Here is a 27,885-nt window from a genome sequence, read left to right as displayed (position 1 = left end):
GTCACTCTTCTCATTCCCTTTGCTAAATGACTTTTCATACTAATCTGATCAATCTAACTGCCAGTTTTCTGTGCTTTCTCTATCCTGCTAGATTTGCAATTATTCTGAAAATTTTCATCTTGAAATAATTCATTTCTAAATACCTTTTTCACTGTTAACATCTTGCAGCAACTCTGTGACAAAATATACACTCTGACAGTTCATCCTGCTACCAACATTAAATAAAACAAATCTTAAGATTTCTATATTTATGTCTTTATTTAGTGGTTTCATTAGTGACAAAGGCTAAACTTTCTTGGAAAAATGTCTTTTATGTGTTGCGGAAAAATCTGACTCGCTTTAACAAAATATGTTTACAAATCCTTTCACCTGGCATTTTCGTAGTTAGAAATTATGGAACGCTCTGTTAAAAGCAAGGGAGTTTTTATGTCTGTTGCAGTTCTTTTGCAACATGAATATAATTATATCGTTATTAATTTCTTGAGATACGCGATTCCATATTATATTCCCTTTTAATCAAATTCTAAAAGTATGCTTGTTGACTCCAGTATCGCGTTAGTTAAAGACTTTGATGCTTAAAATGTTTAGGGAGAAATGGAATACTGGTGTGTATGTTTTCTTTAAAGCACCGAGACCAGCCATATACTGTATGTTTAAGTTCCAAAATTAATATCGTTTATGGACTTCACACGCGTTGTAGTATGCTCCTATTCTTTTTATGCTCAGGCACTAAGTAAAAGGAGATGCTTCATATTGCTTGACTAATTTTAAAAACTAAGTTAGAAATGCAGACGCTCCCTCGGTGCGCTGCTCTGGTGCGCCGGCTCTTACACAGTGGCTGTCTGCCGTAAGCGTTACAATATACATACCCAACACTGCTTGTACCCATCTGTCATGCAAATAAAACACCTTGAATTGAATTGAATTGAGGGGAGAGGGGGGGAATACTAAAGCCAATACTGGCTCAATACCCTCGATGGGCTTTGACGTGCTAATGCGTTGGTTTAACAGTCCGGGTGTGGCAGGCTTCCAATGTCAACTCGACTCGATTGGAAGACAATGAACGTATTTTGTGATATTTAGAAATATAAATTTGTTTGGTGCGAGTGAGGTTTTATTTAATCTCTGACCAAGGGAAACGTTTCATTTTTTCAAAGAAATGTTTGTTAAAAAATAAAGTCATAGTTCTATGGGATTCAATCACAGACCATGTGACATGGGAGTCAGGAAACTACTGTAACACACAGCGCCACCAGATTTAATAACGCAATAAAAACGCTATAAAATAATGTGACTAGGCACAGAAAAAGTTTACAGCACAGTACAATAATAAATGCTGACCATGACTTTAGAAGCATAAATTACCTTACACTCAATTTAAACACAAGCTGTCTTTCTGTATGAACCTCTAAGCTGGTTCATACAGAAAATGTAGAAATGCATTAGCCTGATTATGATTAAAAAACACATAATTAAACACGCGTTTGCGATTTAAATCAGAACACGATTTAAATCAATATAAATGTTTGTATTGTAACGCATACTGTCCAGCCTCCATTTCTCTATAAAAATTTACTCTGTTGCACACACACACACAATAGAAGGAGGAACCGCTGTCAGAAGGGAAGATATGTTCAAAATATCGCAAATATTGATCATGTTGCGATATTTTGAAATATAAAAGTCAATTGATTGTCCATAATATCGCTATTCTATTTTTTCGAAGAAATGTTTGTTAAGAGAAACGTCAGGCACCAGCTGGATTTAAACACACAACCTGCCAGATGGTAGTCAAGCACCTAGACCAGTCGGCTACAAGACAGCTCGCATGAACAGACAGGCGAAACAGCCCTACACAGCCCTGTCACAGCACACGAATACCGTTATTAAATTGTTTAGATACGCGATTCCATATTATATTCCCTTTTAATCAAATTCTAAAAGTATGCTTGTTGACTCCGGTATCACGTTAGTTAAAGACTTCAAAGCTTAAAATGTTTAGGGAGAAATGGATACTGGTGTGTATTTTTTTCTTTAAAGTACCAAGACCAGCTATATACTGTATGTTTATGTTCCAAAATTAATATCGTTTATGGCCTTCACACGCGTTACAGTATGCTCCTATTCTTTTTATGCTCAGCTACTAAGATTTCCCTTCAGTGGTAAAATTCAACATCTACAACGGGCACAGCAAAGACGTTTACTGTAAGTCTTTCTACGACAGACCAACGGACCACGAGTGCCCCTGTCGGTCAACCAATCACGTACTGCGGTGCCACGCGTCATCTTGCATCATACTGAGCGACGTCACCTGCGGTACGTGTCTGTGACGCGCACTTTGAATGGCTGCATCTGTACCGGAAAATAATGCGGTATCGCCCGCGCATTTTGAATGGCTGCATCTGTAAATGAGGCAACTTGCAAGGCGAGCAGGCTCGGTGCACACCGAACGCAGATGTCTCAGAGCAGTTGAGACGTGTCCAAGTGGCTGTCAAAGGACGGCCCTTTGCCGGCGCCGTGGCTTAGTTGGCTAAAGCGCCTGTCTAGTAAACAGGAGATCCTGGGTCCGATTCCCAGCGGTGCCTTTCTTCCTGTCTTACTGTACAGAATTTATCCTTATGGGCAAATCCCATCCCTTTTAATTCAGGTGAATGCAAGTGTTCGTTTCCTTTCTGGAACAACTTGTTTTGAAAGAAATCTATACAGCTTGCGAAAGATGAAACACAAATCTTGCTTATCAGTGAAGAAGAGGTACTCCCAGCAGGCCAGCTAATACCAGCAGTGTTTTTTTTTTCACCCTAACCCAGAGAATGGAGAAAAGCGAGGCGCCTGTGGCTCTGCAGTGTAATCAGTTCGCGAGTTTGGCGGTTAGCTGAAAGAGTGGCAAATGGAGCTCGCCCCAGCCCGTCCTTATTCTTTTAAAGAGGATAAAAAATTAACTTCGCCGCCATTACTACCAGCTTTAAAAGACTGCCATGGGCACGGAAAAAAACACACTACAGATGACTTTTCTGGAACCGAAGCAGAGATTCCTTTACGAACCAACTGATAAAGCTCAGCCAGTGAATACTGTTAACAGAATGTGAAAGCACGATCAACTTTGTAACTGCAACCACAGGAAAAACAGCAAGAAGCAGGCTCCATTCCCCATTTAAATCTGTCGTGCGAGGCATGCTTCTTGAACGCATGAAGTAAATCCCACGATCGCTTTTGAACTTGGACAAAGTACTTCCAAAGGAGCGCTATGCGCAAAGATTTAACAAGCTCAACCCCCGCCAACGATTCGGTGTGAAGAAGCAGAACATTCAAGTTTCACAGACAGAAGCGGCACGCCAGCACAGCCAACATTAAAACGGAGGGCACACAACGATTTGCATTGACACAAAAGTGATCTGGGCAGACGTCGTTCCCTGCATAACGCAAAAAGTGGCAAAGCGCTTTTGGGTTGAGAGGACGCAAGAAGGTTTTTGTTTTGTGCCTTGATGTCAAGCTGAGAAAGTATCTTTAAACACTTTGCTTAGTTTCTCGAGAGACTGCCCAAAAGCAGTTCCCTCCCTTTGGTCTGAAGTCAGCTGAAAGGAGGTGGCGACAGAAGCACCTGGCAGCGGTGGGATTCGAACCCACGCCCCCGAAGAGACTGGAGCCTTAATCCAGTGCCTTAGACCGCTCGGCCACGCTACCCGCTGTGCGCTGTCTCTTTTTCTTGTTACTTGCTCGGAGGAGGTCGGGTGGGTTTTGCTCTTGTCGCCCGACTTAGTGGCGTTATGACCGTGGAACCGACTGCACCTGCTTTTTCTGAGATGCTTCCCCTCTCATGGTGAGATCTCGACTTCTTTAACACCTCTGGATAAAGATCTTCTGTGGAGCAGGTTTCAGACCTCTGCGTACAGCACCCTTGATGTCATTTTATCTTTACAGCAGCCGCATCCGGAAAGTTGTGTCTTTTACGTTTTATTTGAACAACAAAACTACATACAATACAAACAAGAGCACATATAACGTATCAAGAAAATCATCAGGGGCACATGCTATAATACAATTACACTTTATGAAAAACGATTACACAAGGTAAATAAAGATAAGGTCCGCACAGCTTGTTCTTACATTTCGAAAGAGTCCGTAAATGCCCCTTTATGTCTATTTTGAACTGTTCAAACGTAGGACTCTTCCCAGACCATTTCACTTTATACCACATTCCTAAACGAGGATGCATCTCCTGTTTTAGAACTATTTTGGCCGTGTGGCTTATACAACGCACCCAGAGTATTCTAATGGTGGACTGCAGATCTGTGCTATAGTTCAGTCGAATTCGAAGGATCCAGCAATCGTACTGGATTTGACAGGGATTCTGAAATGTCTCTTGCAAAAGTATTCGGGTTTGCTTGAACCTTTGATAAAAAAAAAGTGATCTGATCTGAAACTACCCAGCTTACAATCTCTGAGGTAGTTGTCACTAAACTCGGACGTGATGTGGCACACATATGCCGTGTGCCTTTACTTTTGTAAAAAACTGGTATCGGGAAAAGTTTCTTAATATTTCTTTTGATTAGCATGCAAGAAAATGTGATCATTACCTATGGAACTTCCCGCCAGCGTGGAGCTTGAATTCACAACCTTGAGATTCAGTGTTCAAGAGTCACAGAAGAGGTCGGCCTGGTCTTCAGTTTGCCACAATAAGCTCCGGCAGTGCTCCTCTGTAAAGCAGATTGTTCGGATCCGTTATGTGGGACGGCACTTCGATACTAAGATCGTTTGCAGCACACGCATGGTTTCCCCCCTTCACGCAAAAACATAGACGAAGGAAGCTCTCTTGTCTTGGACTGCTGACTCCCGGATTTAAAGCGCTCTGGGTGCCAGCTAAGTCTCTAACAAGCACACTATAAAGACAGGAATTACACTTTGCTCACGTCACGCATGGAATGGCGAGGCTACTTGTTCCAATATTATCTAGTCTCACCTCATATGGTGCCGATTCCTGGTTTTCATTTAAGAAAGAGCACTGCAAACACCGTAAACAGTGCAAAACGTGTGATGAAAGAAGTCTTTTCCCCCCTTTGTCTAAAGCAGAACACAGCGGAGTCATGCCGAGGGTTGTGAGATCAAGATTTCAGTGGAGCACTGTCGTCTACGTCTTTAGCTACATGAGTTGGACATCCTCTTGTACACGGAAAGCAGATTGAGATCCTCTGACATGAAAAGTGCCAGATAAAAGCCATTTCTCATCCTTTCTCTTAGTGGTGGAGCTATCGCATGTAAATGAGGCAACTTGCAAGGCGAGCAGGCTCGGTGCACACCGAACGCAGATGTCTCAGAGCAGTTGAGACGTGTCCAAGTGGCTGTCAAAGGACGGCCCTTTGCCGGCGCCGTGGCTTAGTTGGCTAAAGCGCCTGTCTAGTAAACAGGAGATCCTGGGTCCGATTCCCAGCGATGCCTTTCTTCCTGTCTTACTGTACAGAATTTATCCTTATGGGCAAATCCCATCCCTTTTAATTCAGGTGAATGCAAGTGTTCGTTTCCTTTCTGGAACAACTTGTTTTGAAAGAAATCTAAACAGCTTGCGAAAGATGAAACACAAATCTTGCTTATCAGTGAAGAAGAGGTACTCCCAGCAGGCCAGCTAATACCAGCAGTGTTTTTTTTTTCACCCTAACCCAGAGAATGGAGAAAAGCGAGGCGCCTGTGGCTCTGCAGTGTAATCAGTTCGCGAGTTTGGCGGTTAGCTGAAAGAGTGGCAAATGGAGCTCGCCCCAGCCCGTCCTTATTCTTTTAAAGAGGATAAAAAATTAACTTCGCCGCCATTACTACCAGCTTTAAAAGACTGCCATGGGCACGGAAAAAAACACACTACAGATGACTTTTCTGGAACCGAAGCAGAGATTCCTTTACGAACCAACTGATAAAGCTCAGCCAGTGAATACTGTTAACAGAATGTGAAAGCACGATCAACTTTGTAACTGCAACCACAGGAAAAACAGCAAGAAGCAGGCTCCATTCCCCATTTAAATCTGTCGTGCGAGGCATGCTTCTTGAACGCATGAAGTAAATCCCACGATCGCTTTTGAACTTGGACAAAGTACTTCCAAAGGAGCGCTATGCGCAAAGATTTAACAAGCTCAACCCCCGCCAACGATTCGGTGTGAAGAAGCAGAACATTCAAGTTTCACAGACAGAAGCGGCACGCCAGCACAGCCAACATTAAAACGGAGGGCACACTACGATTTGCATTGACACAAAAGTGATCTGGGCAGACGTCGTTCCCTGCATAACGCAAAAAGTGGCAAAGCGCTTTTGGGTTGAGAGGACGCAAGAAGGTTTTTGTTTTGTGCCTTGATGTCAAGCTGAGAAAGTATCTTTAAACACTGCTTAGTTTCTCGAGAGACTGCCAAAAAGCAGTTCCCTCCCTTTGGTCTGAAGTCAGTTGAAAGGAGGTGGCGACAGAAGCACCTGGCAGCGGTGGGATTCGAACCCACGCCCCCGGAGAGACTGGAGCCTTAATCCAGCGCCTTAGACCGCTCGGCCACGCTACCCGCTGTGCGCTGTCTCTTTGTCTTGTTACTTGGTCGGAGGAGGTCGGGTGGGTTTTGCTCTTGTCGCCCGACTTAGTGGCGTTATGACCGTGGAACCGACTGCACCTGCTTTTTCTGAGATGCTTCCCCTCTCATGGCGAGATCTCGACTTCTTTAACACCTCTGGATAAAGATCTTCTGTGGAGCAGGTTTCAGACCTCTGCGTACAGCACCCTTGATGTCATTTTATCTTTACAGCAGCCGCATCCGGAAAGTTGTGTCTTTTACGTTTTATTTGAACAACAAAACTACATACAATACAAACAAGAGCACATATAACGTATCAAGAAAATCATCAGGGGCACATGCTATAATACAATTACACTTTATGAAAAACGATTACACAAGGTAAATAAAGATAAGGTCCGCACAGCTTGTTCTTACATTTCGAAAGAGTCCGTAAATACCCCTTTACGTCTATTTTGAACTGTTCAAACATAGGACTCTTCCCAGACCATTTCACTTTATACCACATTCCTAAACGAGGATGCATCTCCTGTTTTAGAACTATTTTGGCCGTGTGGCTTATACAACGCACCCACAGTATTCTAATGGTGGACTGCAGATCTGTGCTATAGTTCAGTCGAATTCGAAGGATCCAGCAATCGTACTGGATTTGACAGGGATTCTGAAATGTCTCTTGCAAAAGTATTCGGGTTTGCTTGAACCTTTGATAAAAAAAAAGTGATCTGATCTGAAACTACCCAGCTTACAATCTCTGAGGTAGTTGTCACTAAACTCGGACGTGATGTGGCACACATATGCCGTGTGCCTTTACTTTTGTAAAAAACTGGTATCGGGAAAAGTTTCTTAATATTTCTTTTGATTAGCATGCAAGAAAATGTGATCATTACCTATGGAATTTCCCGCCAGCGTGGAGCTTGAATTCACAACCTTGAGATTCAGTGTTCAAGAGTCACAGAAGAGGTCGGCCTGGTCTTCAGTTTGCCACAATAAGCTCCGGCAGTGCTCCTCTGTAAAGCAGATTGTTCGGATCCGTTATGTGGGACGGCACTTCGATACTAAGATCGTTTGCAGCACACGCATGGTTTCCCCCCTTCACGCAAAAAACATAGACGAAGGAAGCTCTCTTGTCTTGGACTGCTGACTCCCGGATTTAAAGCGCTCTGGGTGCCAGCTAAGTCTCTAACAAGCACACTATAAAGACAGGAATTACACTTTGCTCACGTCACGCATGGAATGGCGAGGCTACTTGTTCCAATATTATCTAGTCTCACCTCATATGGTGCCGATTCCTGGTTTTCATTTAAGAAAGAGCACTGCAAACACCGTAAACAGTGCAAAACGTGTGATGAAAGAAGTCTTTTCCCCCCTTTGTCTAAAGCAGAACACAGCGGAGTCATGCCGAGGGTTGTGAGATCAAGATTTCAGTGGAGCACTGTCGTCTACGTCTTTAGCTACATGAGTTGGACATCCTCTTGTACACGGAAAGCAGATTGAGATCCTCTGACATGAAAAGTGCCAGATAAAAGCCATTTCTCATCCTTTCTCTTAGTGGTGGAGCTATCGCATGTAAATGAGGCAACTTGCAAGGCGAGCAGGCTCGGTGCACACCGAACGCAGATGTCTCAGAGCAGTTGAGACATGTCCAAGTGGCTGTCAAAGGATGGCCCTTTGCCGGCGCCGTGGCTTAGTTGGCTAAAGCGCCTGTCTCGTAAACAGGAGATCCTGGGTCCGATTCCCAGCGGTGCCTTTCTTCCTGTCTTACTGTACAGAATTTATCCTTATGGGCAAATCCCATGCCTTTTAATTCAGGTGAATGCAAGTGTTCGTTTCCTTTCTGGAACAACTTGTTTTGAAAGAAATCTATACAGCTTGCGAAAGATGAAACACAAATCTTGCTTATCAGTGAAGAAGAGGTACTCCCAGCAGGCCAGCTAATACCAGCAGTGTTTTTTTTTTCACCCTAACCCAGAGAATGGAGAAAAGCGAGGCGCCTGTGGCTCTGCAGTGTAATCAGTTCGCGAGTTCGGCGGTTAGCTGAAAGAGTGGCAACTGGAGCTCGCCCCAGCCCGTCCTTATTCTTTTAAAGAGGATAAAAAATTAACTTCGCCGCCATTACTACCAGCTTTAAAAGACTGCCATGGGCACGGAAAAAAACACACTACAGATGACTTTTCTGGAACCGAAGCAGAGATTCCTTTACGAACCAACTGATAAAGCTCAGCCAGTGAATACTGTTAACAGAATGTGAAAGCACGATCAACTTTGTAACTGCAACCACAGGAAAAACAGCAAGAAGCAGGCTCCATTCCCCATTTAAATCTGTCGTGCGAGGCATGCTTCTTGAACGCATGAAGTAAATCCCAGGATCGCTTTTGAACTTGGACAAAGTACTTCCAAAGGAGCGCTATGCGCAAAGATTTAACAAGCTCAACCCCCGCCAACGATTCGGTGTGAAGAAGCAGAACATTCAAGTTTCACAGACAGAAGCGGCACGCCAGCACAGCCAACATTAAAACGGAGGGCACACTACGATTTGCATTGACACAAAAGTGATCTGGGCAGACGTCGTTCCCTGCATAACGCAAAAAGTGGCAAAGCACTTTTGGGTTGAGAGGACACAAGAAGGTTTTTGTTTTGTGCCTTGATGTCAAGCTGAGAAAGTATCTTTAAACACTTTGCTTAGTTTCTCGAGAGACTGCCAAAAAGCAGTTCCCTCCCTTTGGTCTGAAGTCAGCTGAAAGGAGGTGGCGACAGAAGCCCCTGGCAGCGGTGGGATTCGAACCCACGCCCCACGAGAGACTGGAGCCTTAATCCAGCGCCTTAGACCGCTCGGCCACGCTACCTGCTGTGCGCTGTCTCTTTGTCTTGTTACTTGCTCGGAGGAGGTCGGGTGGGTTTTGCTCTTGTCGCCCGACTTAGTGGCGTTATGACCGTGGAACCGACTGCACCTGCTTTTTCTGAGATGCTTCCCCTCTCATGGCGAGATCTCGACTTCTTTAACACCACTGGATAAAGATCTTCTGTGGAGCAGGTTTCAGACCTCTGCGTACAGCACCCTTGATGTCATTTTATCTTTACAGCAGCCGCATCCGGAAAGTTGTGTCTTTTACGTTTTATTTGAACAACAAAACTACATACAATACAAACAAGAGCACATATAACGTATCAAGAAAATCATCAGGGGCACATGCTATAATACAATTACACTTTATGAAAAACGATTACACAAGGTAAATAAAGATAAGGTCCGCACAGCTTGTTCTTACATTTCGAAAGAGTCCGTAAATACCCCTTTACGTCTATTTTGAACTGTTCAAACGTAGGACTCTTCCCAGACCATTTCACTTTATACCACATTCCTAAACGAGGATGCATCTCCTGTTTTAGAACTATTTTGGCCATGGGGCTTATACAACGCACCCACAGTATTCTAATGGTGGACTGCAGATCTGTGCTATAGTTCAGTCGAATTCGAAGGATCCAGCAATCGTACTGGATTTGACAGGGATTCTGAAATGTCTCTTGCAAAAGTATTCGGGTTTGCTTGAACCTTTGATAAAAAAAAAGTGATCTGATCTGAAACTACCCAGCTTACAATCTCTGAGGTAGTTGTCACTAAACTCGGACGTGATGTGGCACACATATGCCGTGTGCCTTTACTTTTGTAAAAAACTGGTATCGGGAAAAGTTTCCTAATATTTCTTTTGATTAGCATGCAAGAAAATGTGATCATTACCTATGGAATTTCCCGCCAGCGTGGAGCTTGAATTCACAACCTTGAGATTCAGTGTTCAAGAGTCACAGAAGAGGTCGGCCTGGTCTTCAGTTTGCCACAATAAGCTCCGGCAGTGCTCCTCTGTAAAGCAGATTGTTCGGATCCGTTATGTGGGACGGCACTTCGATACTAAGATCGTTTGCAGCACACGCATGGTTTCCCCCCTTCACGCAAAAAACATAGACGAAGGAAGCTCTCTTGTCTTGGACTGCTGACTCCCGGATTTAAAGCGCTCTGGGTGCCAGCTAAGTCTCTAACAAGCACACTATAAAGACAGGAATTACACTTTGCTCACGTCACGCATGGAATGGCGAGGCTACTTGTTCCAATATTATCTAGTCTCACCTCATATGGTGCCGATTCCTGGTTTTCATTTAAGAAAGAGCACTGCAAACACCGTAAACAGTGCAAAACGTGTGATGAAAGAAGTCTTTTCCCCCCTTTGTCTAAAGCAGAACACAGCGGAGTCATGCCGAGGGTTGTGAGATCAAGATTTCAGTGGAGCACTGTCGTCTACGTCTTTAGCTACATGAGTTGGACATCCTCTTGTACACGGAAAGCAGATTGAGATCCTCTGACATGAAAAGTGCCAGATAAAAGCCATTTCTCATCCTTTCTCTTAGTGGTGGAGCTATCGCATGTAAATGAGGCAACTTGCAAGGCGAGCAGGCTCGGTGCACACCGAACGCAGATGTCTCAGAGCAGTTGAGACGTGTCCAAGTGGCTGTCAAAGGACGGCCCTTTGCCGGCGCCGTGGCTTAGTTGGCTAAAGCGCCTGCCTAGTAAACAGGAGATCCTGGGTCCGATTCCCAGCGGTGCCTTTCTTCCTGTCTTACTGTACAGAATTTATCCTTACGGGCAAATCCCATGCCTTTTAATTCAGGTGAATGCAAGTTATCGTTTCCTTTCTGGAACAACTTGTTTTGAAAGAAATCTATACAGCTTGCGAAAGATGAAACACAAATCTTGCTTATCAGTGAAGAAGAGGTACTCCCAACAGGCCAGCTAATACCAGCAGTGTTTTTTTTTCACCCTAACCCAGAGAATGGAGAAAAGCGAGGCGCCTGTGGCTCTGCAGTGTAATCAGTTCGCGAGTTTGGCGGTTAGCTGAAAGAGTGGCAAATGGAGCTCGCCCCAGCCCGTCCTTATTCTTTTAAAGAGGATAAAAAATTAACTTCGCCGCCATTACTACCAGCTTTAAAAGACTGCCATGGGCACGGAAAAAAACACACTACAGATGACTTTTCTGGAACTGAAGCAGAGATTCCTTTACGAACCAACTGATAAAGCTCAGCCAGTGAATACTGTTAACAGAATGTGAAAGCACGATCAACTTTGTAACTGCAACCACAGGAAAAACAGCAAGAAGCAGGCTCCATTCCCCATTTAAATCTGTCGTGCGAGGCATGCTTCTTGAACGCATGAAGTAAATCCCACGATCGCTTTTGAACTTGGACAAAGTACTTCCAAAGGAGCGCTATGCGCAAAGATTTAACAAGCTCAACCCCCGCCAACGATTCGGTGTGAAGAAGCAGAACATTCAAGTTTCACAGACAGAAGCGGCACGCCAGCACAGCCAACATTAAAACGGAGGGCACACTACGATTTGCATTGACACAAAAGTGATCTGGGCAGACGTCGTTCCCTGCATAACGCAAAAAGTGGCAAAGCGCTTTTGGGTTGAGAGGACGCAAGAAGGTTTTTGTTTTGTGCCTTGATGTCAAGCTGAGAAAGTATCTTTAAACACTGCTTAGTTTCTCGAGAGACTGCCAAAAAGCAGTTCCCTCCCTTTCGTCTGAAGTCAGCTGAAAGGAGGTGGCGACAGAAGCACCTGGCAGCGGTGGGATTCGAACCCACGCCCCCCGAGAGACTGGAGCCTTAATCCAGCACCTTAGACCGCTCGGCCACGCTACCCGCTGTGCGCTGTCTCTTTGTCTTGTTACTTGGTCGGAGGAGGTCGGGTGGGTTTTGCTCTTGTCGCCCGACTTAGTGGCGTTATGACCGTGGAACCGACTGCACCTGCTTTTTCTGAGATGCTTCCCCTCTCATGGCGAGATCTCGACTTCTTTAACACCTCTGGATAAAGATCTTCTGTGGAGCAGGTTTCAGACCTCTGCGTACAGCACCCTTGATGTCATTTTATCTTTACAGCAGCCGCATCCGGAAAGTTGTGTCTTTTACGTTTTATTTGAACAACAAAACTACATACAATACAAACAAGAGCACATATAACGTATCAAGAAAATCATCAGGGGCACATGCTATAATACAATTACACTTTATGAAAAACGATTACACAAGGTAAATAAAGATAAGGTCCGCACAGCTTGTTCTTACATTTCGAAAGAGTCCGTAAATACCCCTTTACGTCTATTTTGAACTGTTCAAACGTAGGACTCTTCCCAGACCATTTCACTTTATACCACATTCCTAAACGAGGATGCATCTCCTGTTTTAGAACTATTTTGGCCATGGGGCTTATACAACGCACCCACAGTATTCTAATGGTGGACTGCAGATCTGTGCTATAGTTCAGTCGAATTCGAAGGATCCAGCAATCGTACTGGATTTGACAGGGATTCTGAAATGTCTCTTGCAAAAGTATTCGGGTTTGCTTGAACCTTTGATAAAAAAAAAGTGATCTGATCTGAAACTACCCAGCTTACAATCTCTGAGGTAGCTGTCACTAAACTCGGACGTGATGTGGCACACATATGCCGTGTGCCTTTACTTTTGTAAAAAACTGGTATCGGGAAAAGTTTCCTAATATTTCTTTTGATTAGCATGCAAGAAAATGTGATCATTACCTATGGAATTTCCCGCCAGCGTGGAGCTTGAATTCACAACCTTGAGATTCAGTGTTCAAGAGTCACAGAAGAGGTCGGCCTGGTCTTCAGTTTGCCACAATAAGCTCCGGCAGTGCTCCTCTGTAAAGCAGATTGTTCGGATCCGTTATGTGGGACGGCACTTCGATACTAAGATCGTTTGCAGCACACGCATGGTTTCCCCCCTTCACGCAAAAAACATAGACGAAGGAAGCTCTCTTGTCTTGGACTGCTGACTCCCGGATTTAAAGCGCTCTGGGTGCCAGCTAAGTCTCTAACAAGCACACTATAAAGACAGGAATTACACTTTGCTCACGTCACGCATGGAATGGCGAGGCTACTTGTTCCAATATTATCTAGTCTCACCTCATATGGTGCCGATTCCTGGTTTTCATTTAAGAAAGAGCACTGCAAACACCGTAAACAGTGCAAAACGTGTGATGAAAGAAGTCTTTTCCCCCCTTTGTCTAAAGCAGAACACAGCGGAGTCATGCCGAGGGTTGTGAGATCAAGATTTCAGTGGAGCACTGTCGTCTACGTCTTTAGCTACATGAGTTGGACATCCTCTTGTACACGGAAAGCAGATTGAGATCCTCTGACATGAAAAGTGCCAGATAAAAGCCATTTCTCATCCTTTCTCTTAGTGGTGGAGCTATCGCATGTAAATGAGGCAACTTGCAAGGCGAGCAGGCTCGGTGCACACCGAACGCAGATGTCTCAGAGCAGTTGAGACGTGTCCAAGTGGCTGTCAAAGGACGGCCCTTTGCCGGCGCCGTGGCTTAGTTGGCTAAAGCGCCTGCCTAGTAAACAGGAGATCCTGGGTCCGATTCCCAGCGGTGCCTTTCTTCCTGTCTTACTGTACAGAATTTATCCTTACGGGCAAATCCCATGCCTTTTAATTCAGGTGAATGCAAGTTATCGTTTCCTTTCTGGAACAACTTGTTTTGAAAGAAATCTATACAGCTTGCGAAAGATGAAACACAAATCTTGCTTATCAGTGAAGAAGAGGTACTCCCAACAGGCCAGCTAATACCAGCAGTGTTTTTTTTTCACCCTAACCCAGAGAATGGAGAAAAGCGAGGCGCCTGTGGCTCTGCAGTGTAATCAGTTCGCGAGTTTGGCGGTTAGCTGAAAGAGTGGCAAATGGAGCTCGCCCCAGCCCGTCCTTATTCTTTTAAAGAGGATAAAAAATTAACTTCGCCGCCATTACTACCAGCTTTAAAAGACTGCCATGGGCACGGAAAAAAACACACTACAGATGACTTTTCTGGAACTGAAGCAGAGATTCCTTTACGAACCAACTGATAAAGCTCAGCCAGTGAATACTGTTAACAGAATGTGAAAGCACGATCAACTTTGTAACTGCAACCACAGGAAAAACAGCAAGAAGCAGGCTCCATTCCCCATTTAAATCTGTCGTGCGAGGCATGCTTCTTGAACGCATGAAGTAAATCCCACGATCGCTTTTGAACTTGGACAAAGTACTTCCAAAGGAGCGCTATGCGCAAAGATTTAACAAGCTCAACCCCCGCCAACGATTCGGTGTGAAGAAGCAGAACATTCAAGTTTCACAGACAGAAGCGGCACGCCAGCACAGCCAACATTAAAACGGAGGGCACACTACGATTTGCATTGACACAAAAGTGATCTGGGCAGACGTCGTTCCCTGCATAACGCAAAAAGTGGCAAAGCGCTTTTGGGTTGAGAGGACGCAAGAAGGTTTTTGTTTTGTGCCTTGATGTCAAGCTGAGAAAGTATCTTTAAACACTGCTTAGTTTCTCGAGAGACTGCCAAAAAGCAGTTTCCTCCCTTTGGTCTGAAGTCAGCTGAAAGGAGGTGGCGACAGAAGCACCTGGCAGCGGTGGGATTCGAACCCACGCCCCCGGAGAGACTGGAGCCTTAATCCAGCACCTTAGACCGCTCGGCCACGCTACCCGCTGTGCGCTGTCTCTTTGTCTTGTTACTTGCTCGGAGGAGGTCGGGTGGGTTTTGCTCTTGTCGCCCGACTTAGTGGCGTTATGACCGTGGAACCGACTGCACCTGCTTTTTCTGAGATGCTTCCCCTCTCATGGCGAGATCTCGACTTCTTTAACACCTCTGGATAAAGATCTTCTGTGGAGCAGGTTTCAGACCTCTGCGTACAGCACCCTTGATGTCATTTTATCTTTACAGCAGCCGCATCCGGAAAGTTGTGTCTTTTACGTTTTATTTGAACAACAAAACTACATACAATACAAACAAGAGCACATATAACGTATCAAGAAAATCATCAGGGGCACATGCTATAATACAATTACACTTTATGAAAAACGATTACACAAGGTAAATAAAGATAAGGTCCGCACAGCTTGTTCTTACATTTCGAAAGAGTCCGTAAATACCCCTTTACGTCTATTTTGAACTGTTCAAACGTAGGACTCTTCCCAGACCATTTCACTTTATACCACATTCCTAAACGAGGATGCATCTCCTGTTTTAGAACTATTTTGGCCATGTGGCTTATACAACGCACCCACAGTATTCTAATGGTGGACTGCAGATCTGTGCTATAGTTCAGTCGAATTCGAAGGATCCAGCAATCGTACTGGATTTGACAGGGATTCTGAAATGTCTCTTGCAAAAGTATTCGGGTTTGCTTGAACCTTTGATAAAAAAAAAGTGATCTGATCTGAAACTACCCAGCTTACAATCTCTGAGGTAGTTGTCACTAAACTCGGACGTGATGTGGCACACATATGCCGTGTGCCTTTACTTTTGTAAAAAACTGGTATTGGGAAAATTAAAGTCGAAACCCAAAACAGTTACATAATTAAGAGTAAATGCCTCCTAATAGCTAGCAAACGCTCCTAGTTAGTAAAGTTGTTTGTGTCCCTGCCTGTCACGCGGGAAACTGGGGTTTGATTACCGACGGGGAGACAGCTAGTTTTTTATGATCAGATTCCAATCTTTAATGCTGTGTGTGAGAGTTTACGTAACTTTCCTTTTCTCACATTTTCTGACGACTATTCCGAAGGAGCGCCCTGTCAACTCCTAATACTTTTAAAAAAAATCTACCTGCATGTTTGATTATTTTTGTTTTATTTAGAAAAAGTTCAATATTGATCATAACTAAAGAAAATAATGATCAGAAACAAAAACAAAATGTTGAAGATGCGACTCAATCTTGAATCAGAGCTGGGTGACACGGGCTTCTGTTCTGATATGGTTGTACGAGAAACAGGAGGAATCTTTTCTCTCCTATGGAGCATGAGCTGAATCAGGAATGAGACATTTCGTGTGTTTGTGCATATGTCAACGCATGACCTACATCGTAAAACTAAAACTAAATTAAAAACTAACATTAAGTTTTCAGAGACATTCATTTATATACAAACAAGAGATAGACAAAGCAATAATTCTACATTAACTTGTCCTGCACTGATCAGACTAATTGAAATGGTCTGATTCAGAGCCTGTGCAGCTCGTGCTAATACAACATTTTCCTTTGATTTCCTTTGAGGGCGGAGTTGTCTTTAAAATCTGGATTAAATAAAAAGGAGTGACGTCAGTGTAAAACAGCTTTCCTTCTTGGGGAACAACGGTTGTGTTCCATATTTCTAATTATTTTGGTTTCAAGATAGCAATTTAGGATGAAACATAAAAGCCAGCTGGATAAAGCCGTTACACGTCATTTACAATGGTCTTTCAACTAATCGCCCGTGCAGGGATCAAACCCCAGCTGTTGGTACGAGTTGCGTAAGGCTCTGCAACATGCAGATGAGAAACTAACCTCTGCTTCTTCATTATATACACAGTGAGCTATATATGCGGGCTTACTGCCCCCTACGGGCTCTGTATTTGATTGCGGTACAAGACCGGCCGTGGAGAAATGAAGTGAAGAGGGTGTGTTCATTAAAAGGCTCATAGCATCCCTGGATGGTCTCAAACCACCACCCTTTTGGTTAACAACCGAGCCACAAAGACTCATGTACAGCTTAACACTTCTCGGTCTCAGTGTAAGTGATACACTCCGTAAAATTTCTGGAGAATCATTTGTTTTTAAAGGAAAATCGCCAACAGATCAATTGGAGTTTTTTCATTCTATACTGCAATTTCTGAAGGGTACCCTGTGAAAATACGAATTTTGACGAGAAGGGATGGACATATAAGGTCAGTAGGCTTGGGGAATTGGACCTTATGGTGAAGGCTGCGGGCTCGGCATCAGCAGAACCTGATCAATATCGGTTGACTCCGATATACTTTGACAACTTAACTTCTGGATTTAGAGACATTTACCTTAGTGTCGGTATACTAAGATGTTTTGGTAACGAGGAAGGAGGGACAAAGCAAATTGGCAGAATGTGTGCTATTTTGTTGACTACAAGTCCTCACATGCCAGAGGGTCAATATTAAAAAAAACGTAACAGTATAATCTCTTGTACTTCACAATTTAATAGTGTCTGTTACATTGTGTCTCACACCTCAGTGTCAGAATTGTGAGACGAGTTTGTAATCAGGAGGGAGGGCCATAGCCATTCAGCAGAAATTGCATTCACCTTTTCCCAATGCATTCTTACATGCCATTTTCTCACATGCCATGCTCAGAGGGTCATATTTTTAAAATGGTATCATAAAATGTCCTGAAGTTCAGGATTTTGACAGTCTGTTATATTGTGTCTCACACCTTGATGTCAGAAATATGAGACGATTTTAAAATAAGAAGGGAGGGCCCTAGCAATTTAGCAAACATTGCATTGACCATTTGACAATGTATTCTCTCATGCCATGTTCAGAGGGTCGTATTTAAAAAACGGTACAGTACAATGTCCTGAAGTTCAGGATTTTGATAGTCTTTTCCATTGTCTCTCACACATCTGTGTCAGAATTTTTAGACATTTTTATAACCAGGAGGTAGGTTCGATCACCCTCTGCTCATCCTCAGTTAACCATATAGTCTCATATGCCATGTTCTAAATGTCCCATTTAAAACTGCTATATTAAAATTTCTTTGTAAAATGCAAGAGTTTGAGACTTTTTATGATCAGAAGGCAAGGTTGTGGAAAATATGCAGAAAGTGCCAGTGAATTTACGTTTTGCCTTTGTCTTATTTACTCCTGGTATAACATGCCAGTTTGTTTTATTGTGAGTTGTGTTTCTGAAATGTGTTTCATACAAAAATGCAATTTGGACAGTCTCTACTTACATATTCCCCTTTACTGAGGAAATGTACAGTAATACATCCGGATAAGTATTTTTAAAAAAGACTGTAGAGAGCCATCTACAGGCGAAAGACGACATAACATCACAGCAGCAGCATTTAAGACGGAACGAAAAACGCAAAGCAGCAGCTGGCGAATAAGAAGCCAACTTCAGCCTCGTTAATGCAATAGCATTAGGTGAGGTGGAAAAATATTTCTTGCTCTGAATCTTAACATTTTTATAGGAGGTGTTCTAGGACTTCTTGCCTCAGAAAAAAAACTGCCAGTACTTGCCAGCTATTGATTATTTCTACTCCATCAATAGCAGCAGTGTTATCAGTACTGAGCCCTAAATGTAGGTCCTATCATCATATAAAAAGTCGAAAGTATCGACTGCATTCAACTGATAAAATGTATCTTCTATGAGAGTTATATCTTTATCCAAAATACATCGGAAACATATTTGCACGTTTTTTGGGGGGGATCCTGAAGACTGAGACTCAAAACTTTTTTTTTCCCTTCTTTCCAGGAGGAAGGATTATTCAGATGCAAACATTGTCCCAAAATCAATGTACTCTCCATTGATATTCAAATCCTCAAATTCTTCATCTGAACGTCGATATTGAAATATGATATCGTACAAATTGTGGTTTTCTTTTTAAAGCAAATTTTATGCTTTAAGTTAAATAAATTTTATTTATTATGAATGTGCCGGAAATTTTTCAGTACTTTAGAGGGTTCTGCCATTTTAGATGTTATGCTGTTCCTGTCTGATTTATCAAATGTGTCATTTAAATCTCCAGTCATTTCTATATCAGTCTGAAGGCCTTGCAGTAAAGATTGCAATTCATCCAAAAATGCCAAGTTTCCCACTGGTGATACATACAAGGAAATGAATGTATATTTTCCCCCCAAATCAACAAATTAAAAATCAAATACCTCCCTCATCTGCAGGTGGAGAGAATAATGTCAGAATAAATACAGGTTTAAAAGTCAGGAGCATTGATAGTCCTATTTTAAAATGACACTAAAATGCTCACAATATATTAAAAAGCTCTGTAAAATTCAAAAATAATAAAAAAAATATTAAAACAAGGTACAAAGAAATAATACACAGTTATAAAGCTCAGGAATTATCAATGTGAAGTTACAATGGGTTGATTGTGTTTCATGTGATTTAAAAAATAAAATGTTTGCAAAAAATCCACTTACAATATGCTAAAAATGGCAAGAATACTTAACCTTTTACTACCAGTGACATATTTAGCCAATGTCCGCCTGGAATTTCCTCCCCCTTAAACATTTGTTATATCTCTGCAGCAGAACATAGCAGGAGCCTGGTTCAGGTCTTAAATTGAAGCTAACCCCCTTGGCTTTGAGTGTGAATAGTCAAATTTCTTATATTTCTTAATGTGTCCACTCAGCAGACAAACATATGAAAAAAAAACAAAAAAAACAGCTGGCGAACATTTTTTTTCGGTCTTCAGAGGTCAGAGTTTTCAACTATATGCATGTCAAGGGCCTGGGAATGATTTGAAAACCTTGTTCTAGGTGGCTACTAGCTTGGATAAAAATTTGGGACAAATTGATCAATTAGAAAAAATTCTACATCATGTTTTGTGAAGACTGGACCTGGAATGAAATTTCACACCTACAGTATAATAAAAAATCATAAAAATATTGAAAATAATAAGAATAAAAACCATTGCAATTGCTATAAAAACCTTAAGACACTGCTAGAGAGCCTTTACCTGCTGTTATGCAATGAAAAAAACCTCAGAGTTGCCTTCTGGTGTGAAAAAAAGGAGCACTGATAAGAAACTGATAAAAAACTGATTGATTATCCCTTCTGAGTCAATGATTGACAGCTAAAAATGCAGCCTGAAGCGTCTAGAGGAAGTCTCACCCCCTAAGGGTGGCTGAAAATACAAAGAATGACAGTGGTTTTTACCAGTCAAATCGCCTTATTTCTGGCGCTCGTTCTTCAAACATTTACTACGTAATCAGTAACGTTTACTAGTCTCTAGCTCTTGAGATAAACTAGTCTGGGTTATTTTGGATATATATCATGCTCCAGAATAAGGTAAAAACATGGGATATATATATGCTGGTTTTTGCTTTTGCGGTTTTGTTGGTAAAAATGTATGATACTGACATGCTGGGCTGGCCAGGTGATCGGGTGTTTTTATTGGGATTCTGCTAGTTCATTAATTTATTGGTTTATTGCATAATAGTGTCATGTCTGTGGAAACAAACTTTATGATTTTGTTGTGGTGATATTTGAGAATACGTGCATGTGAGAAAATTTGTGGAGCGGTTTCAAACAAACGTTGTTTATCTCGCGTTTATCTTAAAAATAATAAGTGTCATCTGGGGAGACAGGAGTGGTCCTCGGTGACCGCGATCCGGACTAAGTTAACAGGTGTGTAATTTAAAAAAAAACAAGTTAAAAATAAATGCTAAATGGGTTTAACATTCAGGAATGTAATTGGTCAGATGCTTACGATAAGTGATGCTGGTGTTTCGTGTGATTTAGCGAATTCAAAAAAATATTCATTTTAAAAACGGCAAGAGCTCTTATGAAAAAAAAGTTCGTAAGTATCTTTGTTACAACAGCCGCGCCAGAACTATTCAGATACTGTACATCAGAAAAGTACCTGAACTTGACTGGTTTATATTCAGTTATGTGCATTGGGAACGAAAGGGAGACTTAGATGGATTTTATTAGGGGTTTAGTAATCAGAAAATTTATTTTTACACGTTTATGCCTACGAGCAGAAATAACTTCCTGCTTTCAGCGCTTTATTTGTTTCTGCTTGTAACCTTGAACAGAGAAACCCAGTACTGACTCACAGAAACACCCCGGAGTTTCTGTGTTTCTGGGATTTAAGAGGGATGTATGCAGCGGTGTTACGAGTCTGGAAGGAGGAGACGCGCATTCCGCACGGGGAGCGTAGAGCAATGAGCCGCACCTGCTGCGCGCTGAGTTCTGTCCTATATAACCGCTGAGCACGGACACACAGAGTCTCCAGCCAGTGTTGGAGATTTATGATTTCAATGTTTTTTTTCCTTTTGAGCAGAAGCTGGGTTTCTTCCTCTAGTTAAAGTTATTGGAGTTGTGGTTACTGTGCTAGACCGTCGGGAATAAAGATAAGAGTGCTTTCTTGATACTTCACAAGAGTATACATAATTCACGAGCTGTATTAAAAAAAATGAACTGGAAGAAAAGCAATAGGGCTGGAGTTTATAGACTGTGATGCAAATACGAGAGTAGGAGAGGAGGGGACTAGTTCAGGAGCACAACCGGCCCTCTCCTGCCCATTCTCCCACCAGGGTCTGTTGTAACCCAGTGTGAAATTCAGCTCCTTGCAGTTCAGCTTTTGATTACTCAGCTGCTTTGCCCTGGGAATATGGGGCAAATAAAGGAGATAGCAACCAGACTAGAGGGAGAGTTTTTATTCGTAAGGGATGACTTGTTTTACAACAACAGACAACTTAAAGAAACAAAAACCTCTGTTCTGCTGCTCCAGGTTGGTTCCACTGGGAACAAGTGTGGCCAGGAGCTCATGAACAGTAATTAGGGGTTGTTTCCACAAGGGGGGCTGGAGTAAGTTAGATGTCAAGGGCAATAAAACTCATTAGACCTAATTGACCAGTTAAAGTGAGTTGTTCTGCTTTCTGCACAGAAACCAGTGCTCTCTTCTCAATGTGTGGGTGAGTCTGTCAGTGATATAACAGCTAGGCAGGACTGCCACTGTGGTCTATTTCATCACCTGTGACCCCATCTTCCAAAGACAACAGTCCAATCTAGCATAGAGTGTCCCGGACTGATAGTGACTGACAAATAGTGACCCCTTAATGGAGGAAACTTTAGCTTTTGTAGGTAATTATACCACTTGACAATGTTACAGGTGTTGGGGGGGGGAACCCCTAGTGATCCCACAGTCTCACATAGACAATGGCCAGTCTACACAAACCTTCAGTAAAACACAGCCCTGACCCCTGTTATGTCACCCAGGTCTACACTGTGAGACAATGATTATTTAGGAAAATTGTAAGGAATGCATTCCAAAGCAGTCAATGGAAGTATGGAATTAAAATAGTCAAGTCTTGATAAATAGAGTATATTATCTATTTATTATACCTTTACATTGTGACAAAAACAAATTTCAAGTCCATTATGAGCACACACAGCATATTAAAGATGGGTCTCTGCGCTGTAAAGGAATCTCAGTAACTTTAGCTAATAAACCTGAAATGTCATTTCTTTTACTGCTTGTTCTTTAAGGTACTAACTCATTGACATTATGTAGATTAAAATAAGACTATTCACAAAGAAAAAGCATTTATCACAAATGTATCATGCCAAATAAACTCTAGTAATCAAGAGCAATTAAGAAAAGGAAACAAAACCATCTTTTGAGGATGCCAGATAGAAATGTAAACACACACTCACACGTGGGGCCAATCTTACCAGAAATCAATTAACCCACCAATGATCTTGGACTGATGTCTGAAAACCAGAGCAAACAGTACAATATTAAGGTACTAAAGCTATTAGTAGAACAGATCTAGCTTCTCAACATAATACTTATGTCTGAACTTCATTGAATAGTGACACTTCAATCTTTCATATTCAATATTTTTCACAAAATCAACAGCTGAGAACAGACCGCCATATACCTTTATCCAGTGGTTTTCAGAGCAGAGACATCCGTGTGGGCAAGAGTTCTTTCCCTGAGGTCCACTGCACGTCAGCTAGCCACGTTCTGGCTGGGTCGTGTGTACTCCTGGGAACATCGCCTGTAATGAATATTGGGGACTTTGTACAAATTAATAATGTGAGCATATTAATATGATTTGTGTTGAAGCCAAACATAGACAATCACTGTTAAAACTTGAATTCAACCTCCAGTGTCTGCTTTTGAAATGCTGATCATCACCCGTCTTCTGGCTTCTAGATGCACGTGTTAATGGATATTTCTTGTCTTCTTTTTTTTCCCCCCATATGCTCTTCTCTGTATCATTAAGTACTTCTGGGTCATTTCATGTACCTCGTGGCATCTTGGCTGGTGGTGAATGGCAGGCAGCTGCTCTAAAAATAACATGCCTATTAATATGATGTTGAAGACAAAACCAAAACAATACAACTTTGTTTTGCACTTTACAATTTATCACAAGCTTGTCATATTTACAGTCATCAACTGATTTAGGCTGCTGTTCCTGTGAAAAATGTCCTTTGTTTAAGAAAGATTCAATTTAAAATCTTTAGGTTTTAAATATAAACCACTGGCAATATGGTAATCACTTTTACAACTTTTAAGAAGTTGCAAGATAGCTCTACAACTATGTTGTCCTTAACCTATTCAGAAACTACCACTAATATTGTAAGAAATTGTTCTCTAGACTCTAGATCTTGTGGGCTCTGTTCTCGATGAATTGGAAAGGTGTCGTTCATGAAGTCCAGTACTCTGTCGATCTCTCTCTTACCAAGAGACTACCCATCTAACGCTGCAGGAAACTCCAGTGCCTGGTCTGGGAATGCCGTGCTATTCAGATTCTGTCAATAAATTTCAAGAATGGTTCACCTTTTTGTTTACACTGTGGCATTTCTTTGCAGTAACAATTGAGTGGGATAGTTATCTGCCTTCTATACTCTTCTGAAAATCATGTATCTTTTTAGCAGTCCCATATCCCTTCCTTATATCCTTGCTGATGAGAATGAGAAATGCTATTTTCAAGACATTAACACGAATATAATTTTTACATTAATTCCAAGGTACAAGAAAATGAATATCTTCAAAATATGCACTTTAATATACTTACTTAGTCCCTTTTTTGGAAATGGTCAGTGAACCAACCACTCCAGAGCTTGTCCTTCACCTTGAAATTATTTCCTGGAAATGCTGTAATCACAGAGGAGCTCTTCTCCCCTCAACAATGTCCCTTTTTGTCACAGACAGAATTATGACAGGCTGTTCGTTGATTATAAATGACTTTCTTACAGCCCTTACATTGTCTTTTCTCTTTGATGGATTTATCCATCTTCCGATTTGCCTCCTTATCCGGGAGGCAGGCTCAGTGTTTTTCACGAGCATCAATGCACAGTTTTTGTGCAGGTTCATCTGAAAAGAAAAGACATCTCATGTCTCCCTCTGTCATCTGTGAGCTTCAGCAGTTGTCTTTGTGATGACCTTGCCGTTGTAATCACACACCACCTCTCCCTTCTGGAAACACCTGGAAGTCACAAACTTCTTCTCCTTCACAGGATCGTCAGTGATGCTCAGGCCTTCCCAGATTTGATACTTTATCAACTTTTTAATTTGCATGCCATTTGGTGGCAGTCCTGTGTTGGGCTTCCACTTCTCAAGCACTTCAGACACTGTTGATACATTGGCTGACCAGTCCATCTTCTCCCTCTCCTTTCACAGCTGCTGACCTGGGCATTACAGCGCAGTTTAGTGAAGTAAAGATGAAACGGCTGATAAAACACAAATAAAATGCAATTAAGGTACATTCCAGATTTTCTTAAATACTGTACATGATTGGAGCTATGCAGGTGGAGGTCTTTTGTTCGGTATTAACATGGATTTTAATTGGCTTCTATGAAAACTGGCCATGGTGTGAGTGAGTCCTGTGATGGACTGGTGTCACATTATGGGTGATACAGTACTTTGCATCCACAGCTTGCCAGGATGGTTCCAGTTCTACCACAACCCTGAATTGAGTGGATGGGTATATCAATGTAGCCATCAACTTGCATGTTCCTCTTCTTCACTCAATGCAAAGGAAGCCAGCTGTTGTTTGAGGTTTTGTGCTCTTTAACAGGAATTATGACCATTTTTGTGCCCACTTGTTGAAACAACACTTTCTTTGCACCCATTCCTCAACCTGTAATAGCGAGAAAATAAAAATGAATACACCAAACTGTAAAAATCCTATATATGTAATTTCTTACTTTTGTTGTATGAAAGTATTCTTACTGTCATGTTCTTTACCACCCCTGGGTGCTACAGGTGCTTCAGCTGGAGAAAGGCCTGCAGGTAATACAGTACAAGAAGCTGCTCAGGCAAGGTGATGTCTTGCCCAGTCTGTGCAACACATCTCTCTTTGCAACCATCAGCACCTTCCAGCAATCCTTCGTACTTGGTTCTGGACTCTGCAACTGTCTATATCTGTGGGAGAAATTAATACTCATCAACTTTTTTTGTATTCAAATTAAAAGTACAACTAAAAGAAGTTTTAAAATGAAAATGACCTATTTTTAGTAATCTCTTGGCAACATTCTTACTGTTCTTCTTCTGAATATCCTTTAGGATACTTTGGAAGTTGATGATGAGGTTAGCCAGGCTGGGATCCTCTACTTTCACACCGATATCATTTAGGATGTAGCCCGGAAAATGGTTTATGTTCCTAATATAATTAGCAATGATTTGGTGAGACAGTCCAGTGGTCTTCATTTGGTTAAAATAATTGTTGTTTTGGATAGGCCCTTTACAAAGTTTAAGGAAGATGCAGATGGATCCATAAAAACAGGAATCTGGAAACATTTTCTACCTGACAAATGTAGAGTCACTATGTTTATGGCTGAGATTTCACATGGGTGAATTTTAAGCTAAGGAGTAAAAACATGTGCTATGGAAATATCACTGCTCAATTTTAAATGCCTTTAAAAATAAATACCTCCTGAGAGCAATCTGCCACTCCAAGATCCTTGGTAAGGTCCTGTTTAAACCCAGTCAGGTGAGGAGCATCCAGGGAGTGCGTTCTGTCCAGTCCAGCCTGGGTCACCGTCTTCCTGAGAGCCTGCTGATGGCTTTTAAGAACTGGGGGGACAGTAGGAATACAAAATACACATTTAAACATTTTTACTTCTAAGACAAACTAGAATACAAGTATAAAACAAAAGATACATTTGGAAAAAATAGAAAGTTCTCCAGAACTCACATCTTCCCCTTCCTCTTCCACTTCAGTCTCTGGCATCTCTTCCTCCCTGACAGCAGCCTCTTGCTCAGGGCATCTGGACCACTGGTATATCATTTTAACATACCCTTACATAAAGGTAAAGGTTAGAAATGAAACAGAAGAACCCTTATAAATTATAAATATCTTACCTTGCTGATGTGTCTTCAGGATTCCACATAAAACAGTCCATGGACCCATGGACTCTGCCAGTCTCACATTCTCACCACACATGAGCCCTATGCTCTTGTAATCCCCGACCTGCCCATTCCTCAGGTGATTCAACAAGTCCTTCCTGGCCTGGAGAAGGACCTTGCTGATCTCCTCTGCTGAGGCTCATTTCATACACACCCTCTTTAGGTGAAGAGGAAACTGGTCAAATGTCTTCAGGCAGGTCTTGCACACCAGATGAATTCTCATGGGTCTCTTTTGAAAATAAATAACTTTTGTGTAAAGGAACAAGTCAAGACTGTTTCAGTTTCTTAACCGAGCCTTAATTTTCTCTCCAATAGCTTCACCATATTGTTTATTGTATTTTTATCAGAATTATACCTTGCTCTAAAATAATGACTTTATAAAACAACTTAACTCTTACTTGGTCTTGTTCGCAGTCTTTCCAGTAGAAGTCGTTGTAGAATTTAAAAACTGGTGTGATAATTTGATCTGCCCGAGTGTCCTTCCCTAACCCAGTATTGATAGCTTGTGTACTGTAGGGTCCAAAGGTGGTGTTCTGCAATTTCCTCCCATAATGTTTCTTTGATCAGTTGGAAGCAAGTGTGAAAGCTTCCTCCCAGTGGGGAAGCTCAAGATCCTCTAGTTGTATGACAGATTTTGCTCTTCGAGGATCTGCAGTGTGGTGTGAAGCCAATTTTTGGCATTGCTTACCAGCTTCAAATATGTGAGTTTGGGTGGCTTGGCAGGTTTTATGAGTTCCTCGGTCTTCCGTCGTAGGCTGGCGGGTGCTCGGTTCTCCCGTCCAATAAAACTGCTGTGTTTTGTAAATGGTGGACTGTTTGGATCATTTTGTAGATGATCCTGGTTCCTTGTTGGAAGGTATCCTGTCTGTTTGACATGTTTGTTGTGTAGGCAGTGTGGAGGGTGACCGTACGGTTGCGTGCGTTGTCAACTCTGGATTGATCCATACTTACCATTTAAATGCCTAAAGCTTCGTTGACACCGTTAGGTTTCCACTGTTAGGCAGCTTTACCTCTGTAGAATCTGTGGCTCCATAGGAAGACAATCTTGCCTTTCTGTGTGTCGGTATGTTTTTGCCTGGGTCTTCTTCAGGCATTGTTCTGGAACACTGTGTCCATGCTGGCCTGTTTTTATCCTGTTTTGTAAGGGGCAGTGTGTTGTAGTTCCTCTTAGGGGGCTAGTTTGTATCCTATGGTCTGTGTTCCTTCTGTACCTTTCTGTATGAGTAGGTGCAGTTTCAGTTGGTGAATGGGTTTCTGCTTTCCCTGGTGGGGATTATGCATGGACCATTAACATCTCAATAGGCAATCAGGGTCTTTTGTTTTCCTCCCTAGTAGGACTGTGCAAGCTGTGTGAGTTTCCATAGCTGATTGGTTTCAGTTATTCTTCTGTTTGTTGCGTGTTAGTATGGTGAAGAG

At 42.2% G+C, this 27,885-nt stretch overlaps 7 non-coding genes across 7 annotated transcripts; 2 read left to right on the top strand and 5 right to left on the bottom strand.

Annotated features, from left to right (window-relative positions):
• Positions 1 to 2,511: 2,511 nt before the first annotated feature.
• trnat-agu (transfer RNA threonine (anticodon AGU)) lies at positions 2,512 to 2,585 on the top strand. Its single transcript has one exon. It is a non-coding gene; the product is annotated as a tRNA-Thr (tRNA).
• A 1,014-nt stretch (positions 2,586 to 3,599) lies between these two features.
• Positions 3,600 to 3,681, bottom strand: trnal-aag (transfer RNA leucine (anticodon AAG)). Its single transcript has one exon. It is a non-coding gene; the product is annotated as a tRNA-Leu (tRNA).
• A 2,764-nt stretch (positions 3,682 to 6,445) lies between these two features.
• On the bottom strand, positions 6,446 to 6,527 carry trnal-aag (transfer RNA leucine (anticodon AAG)). Its single transcript has one exon. It is a non-coding gene; the product is annotated as a tRNA-Leu (tRNA).
• A 1,679-nt stretch (positions 6,528 to 8,206) lies between these two features.
• trnat-cgu (transfer RNA threonine (anticodon CGU)) lies at positions 8,207 to 8,280 on the top strand. Its single transcript has one exon. It is a non-coding gene; the product is annotated as a tRNA-Thr (tRNA).
• Positions 8,281 to 9,294: 1,014 nt separating this feature from the next.
• On the bottom strand, positions 9,295 to 9,376 carry trnal-aag (transfer RNA leucine (anticodon AAG)). Its single transcript has one exon. It is a non-coding gene; the product is annotated as a tRNA-Leu (tRNA).
• A 2,764-nt stretch (positions 9,377 to 12,140) lies between these two features.
• trnal-aag (transfer RNA leucine (anticodon AAG)) lies at positions 12,141 to 12,222 on the bottom strand. Its single transcript has one exon. It is a non-coding gene; the product is annotated as a tRNA-Leu (tRNA).
• Positions 12,223 to 14,986: 2,764 nt separating this feature from the next.
• trnal-aag (transfer RNA leucine (anticodon AAG)) lies at positions 14,987 to 15,068 on the bottom strand. The gene has a single exon. It is a non-coding gene; the product is annotated as a tRNA-Leu (tRNA).
• Between the last annotated feature and the right edge of the window lie 12,817 nt (positions 15,069 to 27,885).

Source organism: Atractosteus spatula, assembly GCF_055471065.1.
Source record: "Atractosteus spatula isolate fAtrSpa1 chromosome 10 unlocalized genomic scaffold, fAtrSpa1.hap1 SUPER_10_unloc_18, whole genome shotgun sequence".
NCBI lineage: Eukaryota > Metazoa > Chordata > Actinopteri > Semionotiformes > Lepisosteidae > Atractosteus > Atractosteus spatula.
The sequence above is the reverse complement of the archived record's forward strand: the minus strand, read 5'-3'. Positions and strand labels throughout refer to the sequence as shown.